Raw genomic sequence first — 13,413 nt, 5'->3', positions numbered from 1 at the left:
CTCCCGTAGGCGATCCACCTCGGCCTGGAGCCGGCCCTTGACGTCGGCCAGCTTGCTGCGCTGCTGGTCCTCCTTGACCAGGGCCTGCCGCGTCTCCATCGACTTGGCGACCTCCGCCTTAAGGAGCTCCACCTCGGTCTCGAGGCGGCTCTTGTGACCCACCAGCTGCTCATGCAGCCAGTTGGCCTCATCAAGAGACCGTCGGGCCGCGGCCGCCTCCGCACTCGCCTGCGCCGCCTCGACGCCAAGACGGCCAGCATCAGCAACAAGCCGATCGTAATGATGACCGGCCCGGAGCAGCCGGGTCCGCCAAGACAGCACCTCGGCTGCAAAGAAGAAGGGTTGAGAAAAAGGCAATACTTAAGATTTGGCCCAACTACTACGTAGTTGGCCTGAATCTCGGGGGCTACACCCAGTGGGTGCACTAGCGCGCCCCCACTAGAAAAAAGCTCTTCCTCCTTGGCAGCAAGTTGCTAGAGCTCCCGGTGCTTGCCCAGAAGACGGTTGAAGGCGGCAACCCGGAAGGCATCAAGATGCTGAAAAAAGACAGAAGTCAGAACAAGGCCCGACCATCTAAAGCTTCGACCCAACTACTACGTAGTTGGCCCGAACCTCGAGGGCTACACCCAGTGGGTGCGCTGGCACGCCCCCACAAAGAAGAAATTACAAGGAAACAAAAGAAGGAAGACTTACCAGAACAGCGCGCTCCAGGTCGCGCGTCCGCTCCACCTCGGCCTGGGAGAAGGCCTCAAGCCGCTCCGTCCGGCCTCGTAGGCGGCAGCTGACGGCATCCAGCGCCGCCTCCTCCTGGGTCTGAGGCCCGAAGACGGCCACGCCCCTGCTCCGCGCGGGCTGCGGCACGGCAGCTCGGCGCCCACCCTGCCGGGGCACCAAGGCGTGCCCCCCGCTGGCCGCTAGCGACGCGGCCAACACCTCCTTCGACGCCCCTCCCGGCGCCAACGGCGGCCCGGACGCCGGGACGCTCTGCGTTGCCACCTCAGGCAATGTCGTCCGCGGTGCCTCCTCCATAGCCGACGGCCCCTCCGGCGCCGCCGCCCGCGGCATCTCCTCCAAGACGCCGCCGCCTCCACCGCCATCAGCCCCCGCGCGCTCGACCACGTCGGCTCGCGGCGGGGTGTCTCCCCCCACCTCCATGACCTCCCGGTCGAGGATCACCACCTCAGCCCGGCCCCCACGGTCGCACTCCCTCGCCGACGATGGATCAAAAACCGTTACCGCCACCACCGTGCCCTCCGGCATCTCGCGCCAGGCTGGCTCCACGCTGGATCGCACCCCTGCCGCCGCCGCGTCAGTCCATGCCTGGACCGGCGCCGCCTCCAGCTCCGCCTCGGCCCGATTCCTGTCCCGCCAGGCTAAGGCCTCGGTGTCGTTCGGGTACAGGCCGAGGTCCAAGTCACCTCGTCCCTCCTCCCCGGCAAGGCCGGCGAGGTCAGTCCGGCTCCTGCGAAACGCGACCCCTTTGGCGGCCGCAACCTCTGCCGCCGTCCTCGCCAGCGCGATGGGCGACCTGAAGAAGAAGGTAGAATAAGCGAAAAAGAGACAAGACTGGCTCAAGAAATCCAGGCGCAAGCAGGAAATGAAACTTACCCCGTCAAGACCGGGACCGGGGTCGGCCTCCCGCGCTTCTTCTTGGCTGGCCTCCCAGGCTCGGCCAGGTCCGCCATGCGCGTCGGGGCCCGGGGTCGCAGCGTGATGCTGTCCTTTCCATGCTGGCGGCTCGACGCTGCCCCATGCGAGGACCTGGCTCCGCCCGCATCACCGCCTACCCCGCCCAACGCCGCTACACCAATAACCGGCGTCAGCATCGCCTACACCACGGCATGATCAACAATTCAAGGCAAAACGAAGAAGGAAATATGCAAGACTTACCAGCACGACGCCCGGCGCCGGCGTCGGACTCGGCCACCTCCTCTTCGCCAGGAGCCGCGGGCTCCTCTGGCACCACCGGCGCCACCTGTGACGGAGCCCGGGCGTAAGGGTGCTGGATCGCGTTCAGAAGAATCTCCCGCGTCGCGTTGGGACGAATAAGAAGATGCGCGGCAGCGAAGTAAGAAGACCAGATGCTCACCTACGGCGCCAGGTTCGACTGGCTATATGGCGCCTTGCCGAATCGCTAGTCCTCTCCAAGGTTGACCTTGGAGATGTCGTTGACGCCGCGCGTGACCTGCTCCGCAGACAACCGCGTCGACCCCACTCGGTTGGGGTCCTGCAGGCCGATCATTTCGCCGATGAGGCAAGAGCGCCTCTGAAGCGGAAGGACCCGGTGGGTGATGAACGCGGCAAGGAGGTCCATGCCGGTGAGCCCCTCCCGCGTCCTCATCACCATCACCCGCTCGCAGAGGTTGACGATCTCCTGCGATGGGCGTCGGAGCGAGTAGCCCCAGTTCATCTTCGCCCGCGGCGGCGCGATGACGAAGGGCGGAAGATTGATATGGTCCGCGCCATGGTTGCGGACGTAGAAGAAGGAATTCTGACACTTCTTGGCATAATCCTCGAGCGGGATCTGGGGGAAATCCGCCTCCGACCGCTTCAAGATGACGGCGGCGCCGCAGTCGGCAATCTCCCCGGCCGACGGGCCCTGCCGCTTCAAGGAGAAGAAGCACGCCCAGAGGTCGACCGTCGGCTCGACCCCCAGGTACCCTTCGCACATGCTCATGAAGCTGGAGAGCTGGACGATGGCGCCGACACCAAGATGGTGCGGTTCAAGCCCGAAGAACTCCAAGAACACGCAGAAGAAGGTGCTCACCGGCAGCCCGAACCCGCGCTTGAAATGCGTAAGGAAGACGACGCGCTCCTGCCCCTCGGGCCGGGGCCTCTGCTTAACGCGCGGCAGGCAGACGCCAACGTCCGTCTCCCGCGGCAGGCGCTGTGAAGCTCGAAGCTGCATGATGTCCTTGCTGGTGACGTTGGAGCCCATCCAGGAGCCTGACGGCAGCGCCATGGACAGAAGCAGGAAGAAGAAGATGAACGATAGAGGAAGCTCTGCTCGGGGCTGCGGGCGCAGCTGTGCGTCGATGGCAAAGAGCAGAGAAGGAGTAGGGGGACAGGAGGGCGCGAGCGAGTATGGTGTCTGCCGCCCCCTTGCCCCCCTCAATTTATAACCCCCAGTTCAAACCTGGGGAAGTGGGATCGTCTGCACGCACCCGTTCCACTACCCCGCAATAAGTGCGCACGTACACGCGCACTAACTGCTCGGGGAAGCGCAATCGCCCCCAGACGCTGCAAAAAATCCACGCGCGTGGACCAAGGGCGCGCAGCGACGGACCCCGGCCTGTCGCCGGTCCCGTCACACGTGTGGCTTGTCAGGCCCCTCCGACTTCCGGGCGCCACATGGCGCCTGCGTGAAGCCCAAGGGGTCGCCTCAAGATTCGAAGAACTCCTCAGTTCCCGCCACGGCCGGGATGCCGTGATCCGCTTTCCGAGAAAACCGGCACACAGTGGGTGTTGCCGAACCCGACGCTTGCAGAATCCGCCTTGCTTAAGGGGGAAACTTCGAAGGCCCACTCATCAGAAGACGGCGAACCTTCACAGCTTCGGGGACTACTGTCGGGGGGATGAACCCCGGGCAAGCAACGGAACCCAGATCCTTTTCAAAAATAGCAGGGCCCGCATCACCCTGCAAACCGGCATGCGCCTAGCCGGGTCGCTCGACCCGGCAGGGCCCGCGACCCGGCCAAACTCTCCGACCCGGCAAGGTACGTCGACCCGGCCGCAGCAACTGGCGCAAGGCAACTCAACCCGGCGCAACCAAGGCTTCCCCAGCAAGCCAGCCCCACCCGTGGCGTCCACGGCAACCCAGCCACGGGTCAGCTCCCGTCCCATCCAGGCCGTACGCTGGGACGAGACCTCAACCACCGATGACCAAGACAACAGTGTTCCCACCCATGCCTGTGGTCAGCCAGAGCATGGCAACAGTGCCCCTCACCTACCCCCTGACCAAGGTTGGCGTGGCAACAGTGCTCCCGCCCTCACCGCTGACGACAACAAGCGGCAGCCTGACGGAGAGCACTGTACACGACTCGACTCGGCCACGCCCTGACGATCGACAAGACGACGCACAGTCCCCCTAGGCACGCGGGACCCGCACCTAGGGGAACCCGACGAACCACAAGCCCATAAGAGGGACCCAGTCCGGTGTCCCGGACACCGACAATATGGACCCACCGACTCGGCATATTATATGGCGACCGATTCTCCAGGTATTAATTCCCAGAAAAATGGCCCTTGTGCTCATCAGCCCCAGGATAACTGTTAGCTGATGAGGCACCAACTTGATACAGAAATTCCAAGCAAAATACAACATATGTAGTACAAGACCATTCTGGCCCGTGAGCACAACAAATGGTTTCTAGTGGTTGATGGCGGATGCGGGTTGTGAATCATCAGTGTCTATGGGACTCCATTTCCCACGGTAACAGCTGACCAGGTTAATTCCGATCTTCGTGAGGCTGCTATCACCATTACGTGGGTTCCGGGGCTGTCCTCACGGTCGCTCCTCTTCGCGCAAGAAATCTGGCCAAGACAATAGCCAGGGACAAGCCAGTGAGTACTTTGAATGTACTCGCAAACATTATGAACACGGGTATAATATAACAACAATGTTCCGAAATATTAATGCTCATGACGTCAGTCACAAAAATAAATCTCTGATGCATGTAAGCAGGTTATTTATGAAAATATAATAACATAGCAGTATTCAAATTATGAAATAAATAACAAATATGCCATAGTCGGGCGTCTTAGCGACACCACATAAAGGGCTTTAAAAGAAATGCCACAGTCGGGCGTCTGAGCGACACCACATAAAGGGCTTTAAAAGAAATGCCACAGTCGTGCGTCTGAGCGACACCACATAAAGGGCTTTAAAAGAAATCAATCATAGTGAATATCCCGGAGGTAGAACCATCCCAGGGATATTCGACAATACCAAAAATATCACGGGTTAGTTCACAACGAAAATAATAATCATCATTATCACAAGTCACAATTTGTGATTCCAGTTCTGGTTTAACAGTTTCACCTCTGAAGACCGACACTAAGACCGACACTTGACCCATCCCAGACTGTAATCCTTAACCATGGACACGGCTATTCGAATAGGTTTAATCTCTGCAGAGGGTGTACTCTTTACCCACGAGTAATGGATTCCCTCAGTCCATCGGGACTAATTCCGTCTACGGTCTTTTAAATGAGAACGCACCTAACTTGCACACACCAGCTCAACTCACCGGTGTCTGGAATCACCCACGACACTCGTTAAGCAAAACTCTAAGTGGGGAGGCTACAACCTCGATTAGCATGGGATCACAAAATTTATATCGCGCGCAAAACTGGGGAAGCTACCCCCTCGGCTACAACCGAAAACACCCATGCCCCCTGACCGGATGACTGGCTTTAATCCATGGCCGTTGTACCCTCATCCCGGCCCCTCTGTACGGTGTGTGCTAGAAAGGGATTGACAAATTACTGAACCGTACTCTACTTGTTGTAGAGACGAGTGGTAGTACGAAACAAGTATGGGGGTTACTGGAACAAGACCCGATCTACGGTCGACTCAGGAGGTTTATAGTTTCCTGCATGATATGTATAACAAATATATTTCAACCAACACAATCAACACTCATTATATCTTACTATGCCATACCGAACATACCCGTCCCGACGGAGACCGGCGACAAGCTCACGCCTACCCAAGGCAGAGGCTTTCCCGGATTCCTTTTCGGCATGCATGCAAGATACATGAGGATGATTACCATCACAAGTACACTCATTTCCAATAGCATGGAAATCACTAATATGTATCCATGCAAATGATCATATCACATGAAATAACAAGTCCTTCGAAATGAGGTGGTGTTATAAACGTGTCAACGAACACACCAAAAATATTATGCCGGGGTTCAGAATTCTTGCCTTCAATGTGTGGAAAGGCAGGGTGCACTCCAAAACTTTTGAAAGTTTTCTTCTCTCTCTCCAAAGTCCTATTTTAAACAAATTTGAATTAACACACAAGTTCAAAAACAGCACAAAAAGTTGTTTGAAATTTTTTCAAATAAATCTTAAAATAAACTAGGTTAAATTTGAGAGAGGTAGGAAAAAGAATCAATTCATTTGGAGTTATATTTTAAAAGATATAGCCAGTCAAACATTTGGTCAAAATCTGTTTTTTTTATATAAAAAATAAAACAGAATTAATAGAAAACGATTCGAAAATACGTACACGTCGAAGACGTATTCCGACTATACGCCTCCACTTACTCCAGCGTGGACGCGCGTGGGTCACTGACAGTGGGCCTGCCTGGCCCACTGGTCAGGTTTGACCAGTCGCCCTCCCTCCTCTTCCTCTGGCCGAACAGAGGCGGGGGCTCCGGCGATCTTCGCCGGCGTTAGGCGGCTCCTCGCGGGCATCCGAGTGTAGGGATGGATCCGCCACTCCTAGGCGGTCCTTCCGGTGGTCGTAGGGTAGCCAAGGGTGGAGGGATTCGCCGGCGGCAAGCTCCGCGGCGGAGGGGAGGCTTCGGTGGATTTGGGGATTCTGGCCGTGGTGGTTCCTAGCTGTGTCTGGGAGGCTAGGCAGCTCCGTGGGTTCAAGTGGAGTCAGACGGTGGCGTTTGGGAGGGCAGGGGAGGTCTTGGTGCGTCAGAACTGACCGGGACGAGGCAGCGGCCGAGCTGACCGGAGAGGTTGAAGAAGACCTCCTCGTTTTGATTGACGACTAAGGGGTACGAGAAGAACGGCGTGAAGCTTCCTGGGTGCTCGGAGGAGTCCGGGGGCCTCCCTTTATAGCATGTTCAAGTCGGTTCGCGGCGGCCGTAGATAAGCTCGCCGGCGAACCACCCTACTGTACTGCAGGGCGACGTGGCGGTGGCTGGACGGCTCCAGGAGCTACCGACGAACGCTCCACTGTCGAAGGAGGCGAGCTGGCGCGCTGTGGTGGTTTGGGCGGTGCTGCCCATGGCGGTGGTGGATGTGGCCGTAGGCGTGCCGCCAAGAAGCTTGCTGGCAACGCTGCAGGGGGCGAAGAGGCGGTCGGGGCTCTTGGCGCGATGCGGTGAGTGGGAAAGGATCAGGATGAGCTCGGGGAAGCTTATCCAGGGGCGCGCTGGCTCAGGCGCGAGCACGTGCAAAACGCGTGCTCTTCTCGCGCTCCGGGCGTGCACGGCGACTGCTCGACGAAATGCCAGGATGGCAAAAACTGCTAGAGAGCTTATGCAAATCCACAGGCCTGGGCTAGAGATCGCTAGCAGGCTACTTGACAACTTGGTTTGGACAGATGGGAAAGTTCACAACACAAACTTACAATCATGCCAAATCTGTCCATGCCCACAGGGTGTTTGACAAAATGCCAGAGGCATCTAGGCAGGTCTTGGAGTGGCCAAATTCTCCAAATCAGTGTCTCTGTGGGTGTATGAGAGGGTGGTGAAGTTAGTTTGCAAAGAGGGGAAACTTGCTAGTGCAAGTTTTGCAAAACTACACTTCTGGGCAGGGAGTGAATGGTATCATTTCATGAACTAAAAATGATCCAATGAGTGCATGCTCATGGACTTAGGGGTTTAGTATGGAGGACTACAAGCATGAGAAAGCACAAGGTTAAAGGAGCAACTTAAGGAGTAGTTGCTGTACAAACCATCATGTTGGACCAGAATGAAGATGAGGTTGATTCACTCAAAATTTACAAATAACATCCCTGGATTATTGCATATAATGGAATGATATGCTCCTACTGACATCCCATAATTTTGGTGGAAGCTAGAAAGAAATATTTAAATGAGTTGCAGTGCAAAATTGCCCACTGGACCAGAGAAGAAAATTTGGTGTAGAGCTCAAAATATTTCATGAGACAAATATATTATTGCACAAAAGTGATTTTGAGACACCACAGGACACCTCCAAATTTTGGTTGGATTTTTAGTTAAATTTATCAAATGATTGTAGTTCAAAAAGAGCTCCAAACTTAAAACAAGTCATTTTAATAAATATAGCCGAGGGTGAAATAATTTAATAAATAATTCTACTGATTAAGAGATGTTTTTAATGAGAGGGCATAGAAGTCCAATATGCTTTTGGAAAGACCCGCTTGGGAAAGACTCCTTAATATTAAAGGAAAGGTTCTCAAATCAACAGAAATATACTTGCAGGCAAAATTTTAAATTCTTGACAAAATTTTAATAACTAAAACTTGGTTAAATTTTGGGGTGTTACAGTTACGACCCCCCTTAAGAAAAATCTCGTCCTCGAGATTTGTTAAGAGCCGTTGTGAAAAACAAATACTCCATACGTGTTCGAGCGGTTGTGAGTCTGCTGCCATGGTGCTGCGTGAATAAAAATAATCCATGTAGTGAGGGGATAAACGTTGCAGCAACTCAGGGAAAAGAAATCTCATACTAGGATTTTTCTTGGTTACACAAGTTAATCACGAAGAAAACTACTCATACTAGTAGAAACTAAATATTCGACTCGTCGCACAAATTCGAGGTACCATGCATAAGCTACAACGTAATAATAAATGCTGAAATAACAAACACACCAATGACGTCTAAAATGAAAACGGTAACTGGACGGGGTCCCGATAAAATGTCTCTGGTAAAAGGATACACTCCTCTTCTATCAGAGGAAGTGGATTGGCCAGTCGATGTATGCGTCTCTCCGGGTCGGGCCTCAGTGGTCTGCCGATGGCAATCTGAGGATTTAAATCAGCGAGACTCTGGAGATAGACTATCACTTGCTGGTTCAAATGCTCTTGAGCGATGATGTACTGTATAAGGTTGGCTAGCATTGGGTCTCTCTCAATCCGTCCACCGGGAAAAGATGTTACTCCTCCGAGTGCTGCACGGCTCGGAAAGTAGTAATATCCTCGTTCGCAGGCATAGGGTACTGCGGATCGAAGGCGAGCAATTGCTTCTTTCGCAGTAGCTTCTATGGCCATGCGTGGGGTTGGCATAGATTCCCCCACGAAGGAAACTTTCGTTGGATCTTGGTTGGGGTCTACGGGAGGAATGTGTACTGCTGCCCAATATTCCGAGGTGGAAGGGGTGATTCTTGATTTGAACAGCTCATACTGGGGTGGCTGGGTAGAACCCATGGTACTGCAGGTAAAGTCCCACAATATTGTGACAAAGCTACCTGGGGTTGCATCTGGGGTTCTCAGATAAATACTGGGGCTCGGCATGACAGGAAAACGGTTGTGAGGGTGGTGCACAAGGTGTGGGGTGCTTGGTAAGGTCACGAGGTGGCCTTCTTATAGCAATGGAGCTGGGTCATTTTTACCGTGGTGAAAGGTAATAAATTTGCCAGCTTAGCTCCAAAGGTCAGGTCGGTGTCAGAGATACACATATCTCATAAAGAGACGTGTTACTGTGGTTGTCGTCGGGGTTGGTTTTGGTAGCTGTGCCCGGAAAATATGCAACTATGCGCTGACAAAATACGCAAGGCTACTATTAAAACAGAGGCACAACGACAGGCTGCGTTTATATACAAGGTCACACGATTACAAAGCGAGGATACACTGAAACTCGATACTACTCGTACGGCTTAATCTACCTCGTTTATGCCTAAACGGGCGTGCCTGGTGGATGACGAGGCTTCTCCAAGTGTCTCACTGTCGGGATAAGCCGGAGATGGTGGAGGAACTGCAGGGTCAGGGTAGCGATGATGACCATCACGGGGATTGTTAGCCACAACCCCGTTGGGGTGTGCTCCGAAAAGGCGACGAAGCACTTCTGGGGTTGTCAAAGCATCTCGGTTGGTGGCTGGAGCTGACCTCAGGGTCTCGATCGGGTGTCCGAACAACACGACTGGGTTGTCGGCGTCGGGCTCGTCTTCTCTTCTTGCTGGGGCTCGACGAACCAGCTCTCCTCGAGCTGCGATCAGATCAATGGTGATCTGGTCGAACAGTGCCTCTAGTGCACTTACATAGCGCACTAGGTGCAACAATGCGGGATCTGTCTCATGATCTCCGTTGGCAACTTGGGGTGGCCTACCATACCCTTCACGCCTGGGGTAGTAGTAGAACGAGCAACAGTTAACTCTGGGCGACAACTGCCGAAGTTGAACTATAGCCTCTCGAGCAGCTAGCTGGATGGCTTATGGCTCGAAGGAAGTTGTTCTTCCAGTGAACCTGTAGGGGCGTTCTGGAGATAGACCCCTACCGTAGATGTGCACAATGGCCCAGAATTGACGGCTCTCACCGCTCATGGACCCTTGGTACACAACATATTCTGGAGGCTCTTCTAACGCATAGGCACGACGGGTGAGGTTTGCGAGTATGGTAACAAAACCTCCAAGGTTGGTTGCTGTGGTCTCATTGTGCACGACGGGGCCTGGCATTATGGCTCGGTTTGGGGTAGAGGCTGTGCTGGGTTGGGGCTAGCGTGCCCTTTTTATAGAAAAAGGGGACGGGGTCTTCCTTCGCACACTTGTGAAGCAGACATCTTGGGCGCTGGTTACTGGCGCGCGATCGACATGCTAGATTGATAGGTTGGGCACCGACTGCCAAAAGTGTCGGGGTCACTGTGTGGCTATCTTGCACGAGAAGCTTGGCTGGGGTTTGGTTAAGGTCTGGTGGGTTGGTTTGCCTAAGTTTTTCGACCTGGCTAAGATAGGATTAGCCAATGGTCAGCCTGGCTCTGATACCAAGTCTATGGCGACCGATTCTCCGGGTATTAATTCCCAGAAAATGGCCCTTGTGCTCATCAGCCCCAGGATAACTGTTAGCTGATGAGGCACCAACTTGATACAGAAATTCCAAGCAAAATACAACATATGTAGTACAAGACCATTCTGGCCTGTGAGCACAACAAATGGTTTCTAGTGGTTGATGGCGGATGCAGGTTGTGAATCATCAGTGTCTATGGGACTCCATTTCCCACGGGAACAGCTGACCAGGTTAATTCCTATCTTCGCGAGGCTGCTATCACCATTACGTGGGTTCCGGGGCTGTCCTCACGGTCGCTCCTCTTCGCACAAGAAATCTGGCCAAGACAATAGCCAGGGACAAGCCAGTGAGTACTTTGAATATACTCGCAAACATTATGAACACGGGTATAATATAACAACGATGTTCCGAAATATTAATGCTCATGACGTCAGTCACAAAAATAAATCTCTGATGCATGTAAGCAGGTTATTTATGAAAATGCAATAACATAGCAGTATTAAAATTATGAAATAAATAACAAATATGCCACAGTCGGGCGTCTTAGCAACACCACATAAAGGGCTTTAAAAGAAATGCCACAGTCGGGCGTCTGAGCGACACCACATAAAGGGCTTTAAAAGAAATGCCACAGTGAGGCATCTGAGCGACACCACATAAAGGGCATTAAAAGAAGTGCCACAGTCGTGCGTCTGAGCGACACCACATAAAGGGCTTTAAAAGAAATCAATCATAGTGAATATCCCGGAGGTAGAACCATCCCAGGGATATTCTACAATACCAAAAATATCACGGGTTAGTTCACAACGAAAATAATAATCATCATTATCACAAGTCACAATTTGTGATTCCAGTTCTGGTTTAACAGTTTCACCTCCGAAGACCGACACTAAGACCGACACTTGACCCATCCCAGACTGTAATCCTTAACCATGGACACGGCTATTCGAATAGGTTTAATCTCTGCAGAGGGTGTACTCTTTACCCACGAGTAACGGATTCCTTCAGTCCATCGGGACTAATTCCGTCTACGGTCTTTTAAATGAGAACGCACCTGACTTGCACACACTAGCTCAACTCACCGGTGTCTGGAATCACCCACGACACTCGTTAAGCAAAACTCTAAGTGGGGAGGCTACAACCTCGATTAGCATGGGATCACAAAATCTATACCGCGCGCAAAACTGGGGAAGCTACCCCCTCGGCTACAACCGAAAACACCCATGCCCCTTGACCGGATGACTGGCTTTAATCCATGGCCATTGTACCCTCATCCTGGCCCCTCCGTACGGTGTGTGCTAGAAAGGGGTTGACAAATTACTGAACCGTACTCTAGTTGTTGTAGAGATGAGTGGTAGTACAAAACAAGTATGGGGGTTACTGGAACAAGACCCGATCTACGGTCGACTCAGGAGGTTTATAGTTTCCTGCATGATATGTATAACAAATATATTTCAACCAACACAATCAACACTCATTATATCTTACTATGCCATACCGAACCTACCCATCCCGACGGAGACCAGCGACAAGCTCACGCCTACCCAAGGCAGAGGCTTTCTCGGATTCCTTTTCGGCATGCATGCAAGATACATGAGGATGATTACCATCACAAGTACACTCATTTCCAACAGCATGGAAATCACTAATATGTATCCATGCAAATGATCATATCACATGAAATAACAAGTCCTTCGAAATGAGGTGGTGTTATAAACGTGTCAACGAACACACCAAAAATATTATGCCGGGGTTCAGAATGCTTGCCTTCAATGTGTGGAAAGGCAGGGTGCACTCCAAAACTTTTGAAAGTTTTCTTCTCTCTCTCCAAAGTCCTATTTTAAACAAATTTGAATTAACACACAAGTTCAAAAACAGCACAAAAAGTTGTTTGAATTTTTTTCAAATAAATCTTAAAATAAACTAGGTTAAATTTGAGAGAGGTAGGAAAAAGAATCAATTCATTTGGAGTTATATTTTAAAAGATATAGCCCGTCAAACATTTGGTCAAAATCTGTTTTTTTATATAAAAAATAAAACAGAATTAAAAGAAAACGATTCGAAAATACGTACACGTCGAAGACGTATTCCGACTAGACGCCTCCACTTACTCCAGCGTGGAGGGCGTGGGTCACTGACAGTGGGCCTGCCTGGCCCACTGGTCAGGTTTGACCAGTCGCCCTCCCTCCTCTTCCTCTGGCCGAACAGAGGCGGGGGCTCCGACGATCTTCGCCGGCGTTAGGCGGCTCCTCGCGGGCATCCGAGTGCAGGGATGGATCCGCCACTCCTAGGCGGTCCTTCCGGTGGTCGTAGGGTAGCCGGGGGTGGTGGGAGTCGCCGGCGGCGAGCTCCGCGGCGGAGGGGAGGCTTCGGTGGATTTGGGGATTCCGGCCGTGGTGGTTCCTAGCTGTGTCTGGGAGGCTAGGCAGCTCCGCGGGTTCAAGTGGAGTCGGACGGTGGCGTTTGGGAGGGCAGGGGAGGTCTTGGTGCGTCGGAACTGACCGGGACGAGGCGGAGGCCGAGCTGACCGGAGAGGTTGAAGACGACCTCCTCGTTTTGATTGACAACTAAGGGGTACGAGAAGAACAGCATGAAGCTGCCTGGGTGCTCGGAGGAGTCCAGGGGCCTCCCTTTATAGCATGTCCAAGTCGGTTCGCGGCGGCCGTAGATAAGTTCACCGGCGAACCGCCCTACTGTACTGCAGGGCGACGTGGCGGTGGCTGGACGGCTCCAGGAGC

This window comes from Triticum dicoccoides, chromosome 7B, assembly GCF_002162155.2.
Source record: "Triticum dicoccoides isolate Atlit2015 ecotype Zavitan chromosome 7B, WEW_v2.0, whole genome shotgun sequence".
NCBI lineage: Eukaryota > Viridiplantae > Streptophyta > Magnoliopsida > Poales > Poaceae > Triticum > Triticum dicoccoides.
Note: the sequence above shows the minus strand (reverse complement) of the source record.